At 36.3% G+C, this 14,361-nt stretch overlaps 1 protein-coding gene across 4 annotated transcripts in view; it reads right to left on the reverse strand.

Annotated features, from left to right (window-relative positions):
* The window catches only part of NRXN3 (neurexin 3), a gene marked incomplete at its 5' end in the record, with an annotated part of 1,312,545 nt that overhangs the window by 767,009 nt on the left and 531,175 nt on the right, over window positions 1-14,361 (reverse strand). The gene's annotated exons all lie outside the window — the stretch shown is intronic.

The raw sequence follows: 14,361 nt of genomic DNA on the forward strand, positions 1-14,361 counted from the left end.
TACAAACTCTCACAAATCTCCAAAGGGCCATCCCATGTTTGCAAGGAGAAAACTGAGAGTAGATAGTTTCTGCCATTAAGTCCCCTCTTCCATACATAACTGGGTGGTAAATCTAATTGGATCACTTGTTGGGTTAGGGTCCTTCCTTTTACAGGCTGGAAGTGAGGAGAAACCTTTTTTTTAAAATCCCATTTATATCCCGCCCTTCTCCGAAGACTCAGGGCGGCTTACAATCTAAGCACAAATCAAATGTGCTTAGCAATAGCCTTCATTCTATGTATATGCCTGCTTATTAGGGCTTTCACCCCCCCCCCCAAGCGGCATTATTACAAAGTCAGCTTAATTGCCCCCAACAATCTGGGTCCTCATTTTACCTACCTCGGAAGGATGGAAGGCTGAGTCAACCTTGAGCCTGGTGGGACTCGAACCTGCAATAATTGCAGGCAGCTGGTGTTACTTAAGGAGGCATTAGCCCACTGCTCCACCAAGGCTCAACTACCTAGACACCTTATACCACATGGCTGGATGGAAACCTTGGTTTCTTTATTTCATGCTAGAATGAATCTACTTAAAACAATTGATTGTCTTCTATAAACATGAGGATGTGGACCTTTCACATGCCCTCTGCAGTTTAAATTGAGTGCTGTCTTTCCTGATTTTTCACTGCTTAATGGCGCCCAGTGCTTTGAGTTTCTCATGCTTAGTGTTAGGTAGTAAATGCTTAATGACAGAATCAGCATTCATGCTCTGAGAAACTCCAGTTTCCAATGCATCTCCAATTTAGTCAGGAATGTCCAAAGCATGTGGTCATTAAAGGCATCTGCCACAGTGGTGCAATTAAAATGATGCACATTAAAACAAACAAACAGAACTTCAGTGGCACTGTTGCAAATAACTTGACTTTGAAAAACAAAAACAAAAAACTACCCCACATTATATCCCTGCCCATGTTTCATGTTTTGAGGGTTTATTCTTGTAAGATACCTGCTGGAGGTTTGGAAGGAACCCTCACATAATTTGATTGACTAGATCAGCTTGAAAGTACTTGCCAATTTATTGCAGACTAATCTCCTAACAATCCATAATTACAATTCACATGTTTCAAATACATTCGTGAGAATGCACATCTGGAAGAAAAAAAACCCCTCTTAGGTGAGCAAACAATCAAGATTGTGTGCCTGAAGCAGAACTTTACATGCATTTAAAATCTCTGGGGAAGAAGACAAAACAAACTGAAATTTTATCTCTGTGAAGTCAGCATGGGAATGCTAAAAAGAGTTCTGACTTTCAGGAGGAGGGATGTAACAGGAGTTAGCTTATCTTTCTTTACTGGTCGTTAAGTTAAATGTATAGATATTATATTTGCTTTTCAAATATAAGCAATTTTTACAGACCCTTCTTGCTAAGAGAACATCTGCCATTGACACTTCTTTTCTCTACTAGGGTCATAACTCCTGTGCTTGTGACACTTGGCTATCACAATAGACATGTCACAAAAATTAAGAGGTCAACCCCCCTGCCCACACACAAACAAAACACTCTCCAAAGTAAAATAAAGCTTCTTTATGTTTGGCCATTCATGACAGAAGCAAAAGGGAGCACTGAAGAGAAAAGGATTTAAATAATATATTTCTTCAAACTGTCAGAAATGCTGTTTTTATAAATGCTTACTGGTTCTGCTTTCTTCACCGAAAAGCCTTAATGCTACATTATGCAAATAATGTCATATCTGATATAGATTTCAGAAGAGTCAGTGTAGATGTCAAGATTTATGGAAACACTGTTTGCATTTAAAACCATCCAGCTCTGTGAATTTCTCTCAAAGTCACTATTTAAAAGAATATCTTACAGTGTTTTAGGAAAAATCACACAAGGATCTGCCAGCAAATAAAAGTAAGAAAAAATGCACACGTTGATCATAGCCACCAAGATTTATTGTCCAGGTTAAACATGGTGCTAGATAATACTAGATAACTCTAATATTAGATGATAGAATTAAATAAACAAACATTACACTCAAGACAGCTACCAAAGTTTTGTGATTCAGCAGCTAATAACACAATTTGCCTAATATAGGATTTGAAAATACATTTACCAGAATGCTCAGAAATATTTTCATATTTTCCAGTGACATACAGAGTGGCCATAAGAGAAACAAGAAATTGTATGTCCATGTCCCTGTCTAGTTTATCTACGGTTTTTCTACAAGTGAAGTTTTTGTTTGCCTTCTGTATCAGCATGGCAACACTGGGCATTCTGAACCCACAGCAATGCAAAAGAATCAGTATGAGATTCCCAATAGACTAGAATTGAGAATGAGAAAGAAGCCATAACTGAATATGAGTCAATAATGATATACCGTTGGGAAAAAAAAGAAAGAAAGAAATGCAGTCATAAACTACAAAAAAAACACCAAAAAAGAGGAGTACTGTCAAATGTACTGTCAGACATTGTTTGGTTGATAAAGGAAAGGACCCCAAAGTAAAAATTTATCAACTGTCTTCAAGTACTTAAAGAGAGGATGAAATGCAAAGTGTTTAAATAACCAGGAAGTAGATTTTGGTTGGACACCAGGACAGCTGTTCCAACAATGGAGCAGACTGTCTTGGGCAGTGGCAGATTCTCCTTGGTTAGAGGTGTTGAGAATCCTGCAATGAACAGGGGCTGGACCAGATATCTCCAGATTCTATTCAACTATTCCAGTCTGTGTTTCCATAAGCCCTTGCACAGTAAAATACAGGTAGTCCTCAACTTACACCTGTTGATTTAGTGACTGTTCAAAGTTACAACAGCACTGAAAAAAGGGACTTATGACCATTTTTCACATTTACAACGGTTGCAGCATCCCCGTGGTGAATGGGATCAATTTTTTTTCAAAAATCCCATTTATATCCCGCCCTTCTCTGAAGACTCAGGGCGGCTTACAATCTAAGAAGCACAAATCAATGTGCTTAGCAATAGCCTTCATTCTATGTATATGCCTGCTTATTAGGGCTTTTGCCCCCCCCCCCAAGCGGCATTCAGACACTTGGCAACTGACTCACATTTATGATGCTTGCAGTGTCCCAGGGTCATGTGATCCTCTTTTGCAACCTTCTGACAAGCAAAGTCAATGGAGCAACCAGTTTCACTCAACAACCATGTTACTAATTTAACAACAGTGATTCATAAAAAAGGGCAAAATTCACTTAAAAACAGTCTCATTTAGCAACACAAATTTTGGGCTCAGTTGTGGCCATATGTCGAGACTACCTATAAAAACATGTTCAAGAATTCTACATCAGTCCAGTAGCTTGTTCGGTCCAATTTCTTGTTTTCATAGGGGCCAAAGAGATGCTTTGGAAACCTATAAGTAGGTAATACTGAGCCGTGGTGGCACAGTGGTTAGAATCCAGCACTGCAGGCTAATTCTGCTGACTGCTAGCTGCAAGTAGTTCAGCAGTTCGAATCTCACTGGCTCAAGGTTGACTCAGTCTTACATCCTTCCTAGGTCGGTAAAATGAGGACCCAGATTGTTGGGAGCAATATGCTGACTTGGTAAATCACTTAGAGAGGGTTCTAAAGCACTGTGAAGCGGTATATAAGTCTAAGTGCTATTGCTATTGCTAAATAATTCTCACACTCATATTCCTTGGTGTTTTTTCTCTGCATCTCAGCTGAGTCGGTAAACAAAATTTATGGTTCACAGAATATTTACCCTCCTTTTAGAATCTTTGTTTTGCATGATTTAGAAGAAAAGCAATTATGCTGCCTTCCTATTTTGTGCAAACCTTACAAATGTTATTATTCCATCTATTCATCCATTAGAATTTCTTCTCATTCCTTATTTTCTTTTTTTCTTAGAGGTAAGATTTACTGATAAATCTTGACTGCCTTTCAATAATGCTGGACTAGGGATCATTTCTCAATTTCTATTTCCCAAGTTTGAGGTGGCCACCTCCTCCTCCTCCTCCTCCTCCTCCTCCTCCTCCTCCTCCTCCTCCTCCTCCTTCCAGCCCATTCCAATGAGCAGGCACCACAAATCAGAGGGATGCTTCTTGGCTTTTGATAGATGGCATTGTTTAATCAAAAGGACCAGAATATCCCAACTCTGTCAATTCATATTAGCCAAGCAGAAACCAGGGAAGATAGGTAATCCCTCAAATAACCTGGTCCAATGCCATGAAGGTTTTTACGGGGGGATAATAAGCACTTTAAATCGTACCCAGAAGCATACTGGCAACCAGTGCAATTCACGAAACCCTATCAGAAAACTGGAACTTGCCACAAAGAAATGAAGTGTGTAGGACCATAAAAATGTGTAGCACCTCAATTCACAAATCAAACTCATATTAGATCTCAATCTGCTGCCAATCCAGAGGGATATCATTATTGCCAGTATCAAAAGCCACTGAGAGATTAAGAAGCGCAAAGATGGAAGTACCTCTGGAATCACCAAATGTCATCAATAAGCACAATTAATGCTGCTGTATAGGCTTTGAAGGACAAGGAAATGAGTCATTACCAATAAGTGAAGGGAGCCTTGAGCTCATCCAAGGAACTAATTTGTGAAAGTTTCTCAGATACCTGTCTAATTCACATTTTGATAAGATGGGGGAAAGGGAAGCTTATTCAAGCTTGGAAGATTCTGTTACTATAAATAAAAATAATCCTGGCCTAAATGTCTTCATCTTCTTTAGCTGATAGGACTTGTAGGACTGACAGCTGTCTCTGTGTTTGAACTGACTGAACAGGTCTAAATAATCTGCTACCAGCAAGATTCTCTAAAACTGCAGGCACAAACTTCTCAACTGGAAGCAAGATGATAATTATATGATCTTTTGATGAGGGTGCATACCACCACCTCCTTCAATGCTGATGGCATCACCTCTTCTCTGAAAGAAGCTGATATCATAGCACAAACCCAACTACAATCACATCCTGTGTCACCTCATAACTCAGGAGGGTCTAATAAACAGGTAGCCAAATCCACCATGCGGAGAATTCTGTCTACTCCCTCAAGAGTCACCAAATCAAAACTATCTGAGGTAGCACCACAAGATGAACTCTGGGCACTTTAGCTGGAACTGCCCAATTAGAATTTTATCAGTTTTCCAATTATATAATGAGTACACATTTCCAAATGAATGTGCAAATACTAAATGAGAGAGAGAGAACAAAGAATCAGGACTGGGAAAGTGCCTTAAAACATGTTTGCGTTTTTGTGCAATAGTTTCCCATCCACCCCTAGAAACATGAAGAACTTAACTTACCCTTCAAATATTTGTAATCAATTATCTCTCTTTAAACTTTTTCTATTCCCCCCATATATGTTTCCAGATTGGGTTTCATAATCATAATGAGACTGAGCAGAGAATTGGAAAAGCAGTTTCTTGGATCATAGGTTTGCCTTGTAAGTAATTTCACTGTGCTGAAGTACTTTCCCCACATCTTGATTTTAGGAACCAAATATTCAGTGCTACTTTCATTATGTATTTGAAAATCAAGCCATGCAGTTATAGATATTCTTAAGATGAGATACAGTCAAACCTCTCAAGCTAGGCCAAAAACCTTAGTAAACATTTCTACCCCAAAATTCTTACCACCCCATTCTCCAACTTAGCAAGTTGAAGAAAATTCATATCCTTTTGCCTTAGAGATGTGACTGCATTAATAAGGAATATCGATATTAATATATAAAAGGTTACATTAAAAGGTAACTTTCAGTCAAACTGGCAAGGAAACAAAAGCCTTCTCTACCTTGCAGGTCAGCTTTGGTCAACTCAACTTTGTTAGCAAAAGAACGGAAAAAGCGAAAACAATAAATCAGAGTTAGTAAAATAGCAGATAAACCAGGGTAATGTCTACAAAAATAAATTAAAAGAAATTGGGATAACCAACAAAACCCATATGCTCACTTCAGAGATATGGGTGACACCAGCAAGAGACATGAAATGACACCATCAAAGACAACAGACAGACATAGGTGGAGAGAAGTAGCTATTATGGCCTCAATCCATCATCAGCTCCACATCAAACCAAATAGCAAGCGACATAACATGGAGAAACAGAAACAGAATGGTCATACTTCTTGCACAAAGAGTAACACCAGAAGGAACATTAATGGCACAAGATTCACCAGTATTTAAAAATGAAGGAGCAAACAGTGAGCTTGTTTAATTGTTTAGTTGCCCATTGAGGAGCTTCCCATGCTCCATTAAATATTGGATTCATTTAAAATAAAAAAATGGGAAACCCATCGGCTTCCTTTGTGATATGCAGATCCAGAGGAAAAAAATGTTGGTAAATTTCTGCTTAAGATCCATTTCCAATCTAAGCTTTTAAGAAGTTATGTACAGTACTATGTTGATGTTTTTAAAATAAGACAGAATAACATTTTTATCTACTTCAGAATAATACACTCGGTACTAATGAAAGGTATCTCTGACCCTAACATGACTATTTATAAATTTGAGCTAACAGATCCAAGCTGCCAAAATCCAGATTATAACTAGATGACATCAGAGTTTTCTGTATCTGATTGTTGCCATCTAGCAGTTTCCGAGATTGCTTGCACTAGATCTGGTAGCCCTTTATCTTGTAATCAACCTATCATTTGGGGGGTAATTTTTGAATTCGCTTTCTTTGAAGATTTTAGGTGATGGCTTCAATTTGGAATACAATCACTCAGCTTTGGCTGCTATGAATTAGTCTTGTTCATATAGAAGGTAGATCTAGCTAACATCAACTTTGTGTTGATGATATCCCATCGTATTTGAACACGTTTTCATGGGAATGTTCCTGAAATGGAACTTCCTCTTGTTCTGGTCCTTGACCTTACTCTGCATCATTGTATTTCTTAATGAAAATACTAAACTCATTTCAGCCCCTAAATAGTTGATAATTTAAAGGATGCCCAACCTCAAAAGATTCTAGCCATTTATTGCAGTTGCCAAAGAGGTTTATTTTTCTATTATTTTTCTGATTGGAACTTTTCCCTGTGTGGTAGAGAGATTTGCCCTGCTATTTCCTTTAGAATTTCAGAATGTACTGCTACTTGATTTAGGAGGCTCTTCCATTCAGATGATGATCATCATTGTTGTCGCCATCTTTTTCATCATCATCATCATCATCACCATCACCATCATCCATTTATATTTAACTTGTCATTTTATTTTGGTATATTTATTTTTCTTGTATTTGGATATTTAGGATCATTTGCCAAAATGTAGCTCAATACACAAATAAACATAAGTTAATGATGGCATCAGGGATGTGTTTCTAGAGTTTATAGTCTGTCATTCTAGTAATGAATACTGTATCTGGAGTAGATTAGACTGCATGGAGTTAACTTATTCTGGGAATTTTGACTTCCAGAGATCTCCTGGAACACATATGTTGAGGTACATGAGTCAAATACTCCAAATGAGCTAAGAAAAACTGGTAATAGGAGATATTTGTATCTCTACAGGTAATGTAAGGAAAGTTTGTTATATACTCTTGCTGTCGCTATAAAACTTAAGTTTAGAATTTGGTTTTATTAATAGTTTTTCACAAGGTAATAAATATTTAGACTTTTCTTTACAATGTGCCTCTTGTGTGTTTGATGGAGATATAAGACAACAGTCACTTTTGGGGAGATTTTACTCTCCAGTTTGTGAGCATTCACTTATAAGAAAACTCAAGGAAGTATTAGAAATGTATTTCCTTCTGTTGAGATCTCTAAAATTAGTTATACTTAATTTAATATATTTAGGACAGAAGATAGATAAGGATATAAGGATTTAGAATGTAACATGTAAGATAGATAGAAGTAATAAACCAGTGAAAGGAGCAAAGGAAAGATTATCCTTCCATTAACTTGTTAAGTATCTACTGCCCTGTCAGAAAATTAATATTTTAGGAACAAGCTGTTCCAATAGATTACTCTGGAATCAATCTTTGGGTTCAGAGTTTCTTTCCCCTATTGCAGAAATTGAAGGGAGGGATGAACAATAAAATATCCCATAAATATTCAATGGAATTCAAAGGACATTTATATCCAACACTCAGGAAAGAAAGAAAAATCTGGTAAAGCACTGACACTCAGCTCTGCTGGAGGATTTATTAGACATACTGACTGTTCACTTTTGGAACACATTATTATTCTGTATTTTAAACTCCCCCCCCCCCCAGAAAATCAAGCTATGCAGATATTCTCACAGACCACCATCAATTTAAGGTCTGGTGCTAAAACTGCAAAGGAAATTTCTGCTTTAGCTTCTAATGCATTAGCATTTAAACAGCAATCCTATGTCACTTGCCTGCTGGTGTGATCACTTGCAAATAGTGTGATTCACTTCTATGGAGACACAGGGTAACTCACTATGACTCATCATAAAGTTCCCTGTTTTAAACATTTGCTTTCTTTTTTTTAAATTTTATCCATCATACCGTAGTCGCTAAATAGATTTTACAGAGTTTCTTTTCTCTTGAAGGAATACTTGTTCTACTTTTTGAGCATCAGCACTACACAAAGTTATAGAAGTGGGATAATTGGGCCTTCAAAGAAAATCTACTTTATATTTTTTTTAAAAAAAATCTAATTAATGCAATAAATAGGAGATGGGGAACCCTTGAAGGAAGTGGCTATTCTGTGATACTAGTACACCACATGTCTTTTTAAAATAAAGTGATAGGGTACTTGATAGCTGGTAACCAAAATTATTCCTGGCATGTATTTATGACAGTTGCTCTGTCCTGGGGTCATGTGATTAACATTGGTAACCTTCCCAGCTAGCTTCCAACATGCAAAGTCAATGAGAGAAGCCAGATTCATTTAGCAACTGCATGGTTCACTTAACAAATGTAGTGATTCGCTGAATAACTGTGGCAAAAAGGTTGCAAAATGAGGCACAACTCACTTCACAACTGCCTTGCTCAGCAACAAAAATCCGGGGCTCAATTGTGGTCATAAGTAGAGGACTACCTGTATATGTGGTATAAGAATTACAATTTTTTGTTATTACATCTGTTAAATTTAACATATTGTGAATGAATTTCTCTTGCTGGCTCCAACTGTATAGTTACCAGAAGATACCCAGCCAGTAAAATCAGGTTTCAGGATATATAAAGTACATTTAATCTCATAAGTCAACAGACACATATTGAACCTATTTTGTTTACTAATTTTAAAGAGAGAAAGATCTTTTTAAATATTTTCTTTAGAGGTGCTATTATCCCTGTCAATGAAATCCCTCAGTAAGAAATGACTGAATAATTAATGGGAAATTCTCATTTTAATCCTTATGACTTACCAAAGACAATGATGACAATAAGATGAGGTTGGTTTTCGTATACATATGAACTCTAATATGATGTGCATTTCCCAAATAAATGTCTATATCGGAGCACTATGATTGTTTTTGCACTTCTGTAAGTTTTGTAACGTATTTTGTTGATGCTGTGTGCAAAATTGCATATAGTCTGAGAAACTATATTACACCACAGCTTGCACCAGATACTCTTTAAGAAAACTTGTATATAGGAAAATTTGTGGATAATAATGTATGTGTTGTGGAAAATTATGTACATAAATATCTAGGTATTTCAGATATGCTGTATATTTAAATCAAATCATTGGCTGCATAAATAGAATACAATTAATTTTAAAAATATTAATGTTCTGCAAGAACATTCATATACTCCCCAAAAGATCATGGATGCTGAATTTAGAGTTCATAGTGGTAATTGAAAGATGTTACTTTCTTAATTTTTTCTCTCTCTCATTCACTCTCTTTATCCTTATCTGTTTGTAAACTATTTCAGATTAATAACTGAGGATTATGAGATTTTTTAGTTGACAAAATATGTTATAGAAGAAGCTCCCAGACGTTATATGGAGATGTGCAATAGTCAACTATATATCAATCTGGTTTTTCATTTTATGACTGATTTTGGAGTCATCTCAGTAAAAAAAAAAGGTACAAGTTCTTTTTTTAAAAAAAAATTACCCAATATAAAATAATTCTTTATCCTGACCCCTTGTTTACTATGAAAATTGATTTCTGTAAGTTATGTGACTGTCCTGGTTTTGATGTAGCTGTTTTTGTTTAAAGTAGTCCAGTCAGCACTGTGTATCTTTTCTGATTAAGCAATCTTATTATATGAATGAAAGTACTCAGATTTATATGTAACTAATGTTTAGAAAATATGATTTGATACAGTCTTTTCTGGCTTAAATTCCGCTCATGCTGATTATGTCATTCCAAAGCTGAAGGTCTGAGGGTTGTGTGATAAGCACTAGCTAAGACTAGGATAAGGGACGCGGTGGCTCAGTGGGTTAGGACGCTGAGCTTGTCGATCAGAAGGTCGGCAGTTTGGCGGGTCGAATCCCAAGTGCCGCGTAACAGAGTGAGCGCCTGTTACTCGTCCCAGCTTCTGCCCACCTAGCAGTTCGAAAGCACGTAAAAATGCAAGTAGAAAAATAGGGACCACTACGGTGGGAAGGTAACAGCGTTCCGTGCGCCTTTGGCGTCTAGTCATGCCGGCCACATGACCACGGAGACGTCCTCGGACAAACGCTGGCTCTTCGGCTATGAAACGGAGATGAGCACCGGCCCCTAGAGTCGGAAACGACTAGCACACATGTGCGGGGGAACCTTTACCTTTACCTTTAAGACTAGGATTCTTCAGAGTTGGATTCAACAAAGCCCTTAGCTTTGCTAAAATATCTTTATGGGAGTGTGCTTCTTGGAAAGCAGTGATCAAGCCTTTAACCAAGAAAGGAAGCAGTAGCCCACAGTTCATGTTAGCCATTACCAAAGATAGTGATTTCAAATTCCAATAAGCATGCATCCAGCTCTATCAAGATCTGAGTTATGGATTAATGTCCCAAATTTTCACTTTAAACCTCAATCCCAGATATATGTAACAAATGATCTCTTTCATTGTATTATCTCTTATGAGCTGATACTTTATATATAGTTATTTGTCTCATGTAACCATTGTGGTGGTACCATGCTTGTTTTCATGTAAGATAAGTTCTGCCTTTTCTTTTTTAAGAATCAGAATTACCTCACTGAACATGGTTGTAAAAGATACACAAAATACAAAGGGTCCAATTAGTTTATGCAAGTCTGTACTGATGCATAATGGCTTCCCAAGGTCATTAAAGAAAGATATGGAACTCAACTGCAAATGTCACAGACTGAATCAGATATCTTATAAATGTAAACATGTGTTCCATTACTATATTTCTGATTCTAGTAGAATGATCAATTTGCTTTTAAAAATAAGTGTTTGTGTATGCCTTTGAATCACTGTTGACTTCTGGAGATTGCCTGGACTTGTCCCTGAAGTTTTGTTAACAGGATTTCAGAAGTGGTTTGCCATTGTCTACTCCCTAGAACTAAGAGAAAGTGACTGGCTGAAAGCTAATTATGGACCTAAGGTGGGACTAGAATGCATAGTTTCCCAGCTCAGTGCCTTAAGCAGTAACACCAAGCTGGATTTTGTTTTTACAAAGGATTGGTGTTAAGTTGTGCAAATATATAGTATAAATTCTGATTCTAGCAAACTAAATAACCAGAAAATTCCATTCTGAAATGTCCCATATAAGATATATTTCTCTAAAACACTGCTGTCTCTGTGTGATGTAGATGGCAATAATACAGTGCCCAAGAGGGGGAAAATATCAATGGCAACAAAATAGTTTGTTCAAATAATTCACCAATGGCAAATTTAGGTTCAGAACCCTTCAAACATCTGACCATCACTTTGCTATTAAGTAAAATAAGATATAAGTGCCATGTATATAAAGCAACCAATATAAGCTGCACAATTTACTACTCTGGAACAGAACCATTATTTCTCATGGTTCACATATTCACAATTTTTTTTCTTCTTTATAGAGATGTAGCTAAGTTAACCAGCTATAAACCCACCCACCCCCACAAAAGACCTTCTGCCTTGAGGTATCCTAACTATTAATTTATAGAATAAAACCTGTGCTTAGGTGCATCAAGTATTTTAGTGAGTTATAAAAATAACTCATTTCGTAATTCACTAAATAACTGGCCATTGGCGAGGAATGGAAAGTATGGAAACACAGAAAGTATTAACAATTATCTTATTATGTCTTTTCAGAAATCAGAAGTTGGATAATAACACAATCATAATTGCATTTGTGAGTTAATATATAAATTAAAATGACTAACATAAAATAAAGTAAAATTCTTGCCTTTGTTCAAGCCTTAAAAGATAATACTGAACTTCTTAATTAACAATGGTACAGATGCCTTGTGTTGCAATCATCTCTAAAATTTCTTTATTGAAGAAAGTCAGTTTTGAAGTTATTGACAGAATGCCAAAATTTATTTATTTACTTCTTTTTATAATACCGTTACTGAGGACTCTGTAATGAAGGACTCAGTCTAATATCATGGAAGAAAATAAAATCCACTTGTACCATGAATTTCTGTTCTCTTACCTATATAATCTGCTCATCAATGTACCCCTAACATCTGCTTCATTTGGTTGAGGACTTTCTAGAGTAGATTTAGAGAAATGCAAGGAACTATAGATAATGCAGACCCCTTGCATTCTGTAAGTAAATACTGCTTCTTCTCATAACATTTTCTTTTTTTAAAAAAAGTCACAGTTGTTAAACAGCTAACCCTAAAAGGATTTGTGCCATCATTCAAAAGTTGTTTTGTGAATACCCATTGCCAATAATGGAATTATCACCTTTTGCACTATCTGCCTTTCATTTCCCTCTTTCTTCACTGTTTCTCTCACTGTGCATATATAGTTCATTCTTTTGATAAAGGTGATTCTAGTAGGGAAAAAAAAGCTTATAGTCTTTAATATGCCATCAATGTGTTGTTTCCATTTATTTCTTACAGGTAAACATATTAATGCTGTCAGGTGACACCAGCCATTGGTGGTTATTTCACAGAAAGAGATATTGTAAGATATTAAAAGGGAAGGGGAAAAGTCCATATGTGAATGATTCCCCCCCCCCAAAAAAATCACAGGTTTCTAAATACAAAGGGTAAGAGAGTCATAGTAACAGCCATTGTGGGAATCTAATTAGATATATCTTGCCTACCTTCTTCCCAATTGCACGATTCTTTCAAAAGTCTCATTATTCCAGAGCATTACTTCCTGTTACATTTTGTCCAAAAATCAAAATATGCCCCCCCAAAAATATGCTCTTAAAGTAGCTTGTTGTTTATTCCAAAATCATATAAACTATAAAAGACTGATGGAGAACTAACTATACAATTCACAGAACTCCTAGATGACCAAATGGGACATACTGTGGGCCTGCTTTTCTTCCATTGTTTTTGTTTAACCCACTAGAACTAGCAGAGAGGATATGCAACACATCCCCTCTATCAAACAGTGTCCACTTGCTTGATCTAGAAGCATGTCTTCTCTGGGGCAGTGCCTACTTACCTTGTGTAATAACATCCCCACCCCATCCCCCAAGAAATCTGGAGGGCTCCGGCCCTATTGGCTTTTCACAAGGCTCCTAAAACCTAGCTGCTTCTCCAGGTGTTCAGGCCGGGTGGTTAGATAAAACTTTGGGCAAGCTTAATGTGGATATGATTTTATAAGGTATTATTTCCCTTGAATGTCATGGGCTATTATTTTTAATTCTTTGGTTTTAATCTTTATACACTACCAGAATCACTGTTGTGAGAATGGTGGCCACATATATTATTTTAAGAAATAAAATATTATACCATCCTAATAAAACTATCATTATGAGTAGAAGAATTATAATTTGAATTTGATTAACTGTAATTTGAATTTATAGAATCCTAAGTGAAACTGGGATATGTGTAGTAATATGAAGACCACTATGCATTGTTTCAGGAATACGGATACTTTTACAGAATCCTGCTTGTGGAAAATGACTCAAAACTGGAAAAATAATGTTCAGATATTATTTGCTGTGTTTCTTATAATCACTGTCTGATTAGGAATAAACATCTCCAATTGTTTCATATATACATAAATTACTGCCAGCTTATGGGTAAGAATGCTTTTAATAGAAATCAACTTAAAGCTTTAATTGTAGAACACGTCTGGATAGCGAATGGATTATTATTACACCTTAATAATTAGCAAGAGCTTGCAGGATAGGAAACTGAGATCTTATATCAGGATTGCATGTCATCATTATGTAATATCTCAATTTTAGTTGAGGATTAAGTATCCAGATCATTTATACAATAGGCATTCTTCTGCTATTTATTTGATGTTTTTTGGATAAAATCTAATATTATTACTATTCTTGTTTCTGATTTAAGGTGATTAGAATTATAAACATAACCTAAGACATCCAAGTGATGTGCATGCTATATATAATGTATTTCTGTGATAGGGATATAA

Source organism: Vipera berus (assembly GCF_964194415.1).
Source record: "Vipera berus genome assembly, chromosome: 1".
Classification (NCBI taxonomy): domain Eukaryota; kingdom Metazoa; phylum Chordata; class Lepidosauria; order Squamata; family Viperidae; genus Vipera; species Vipera berus.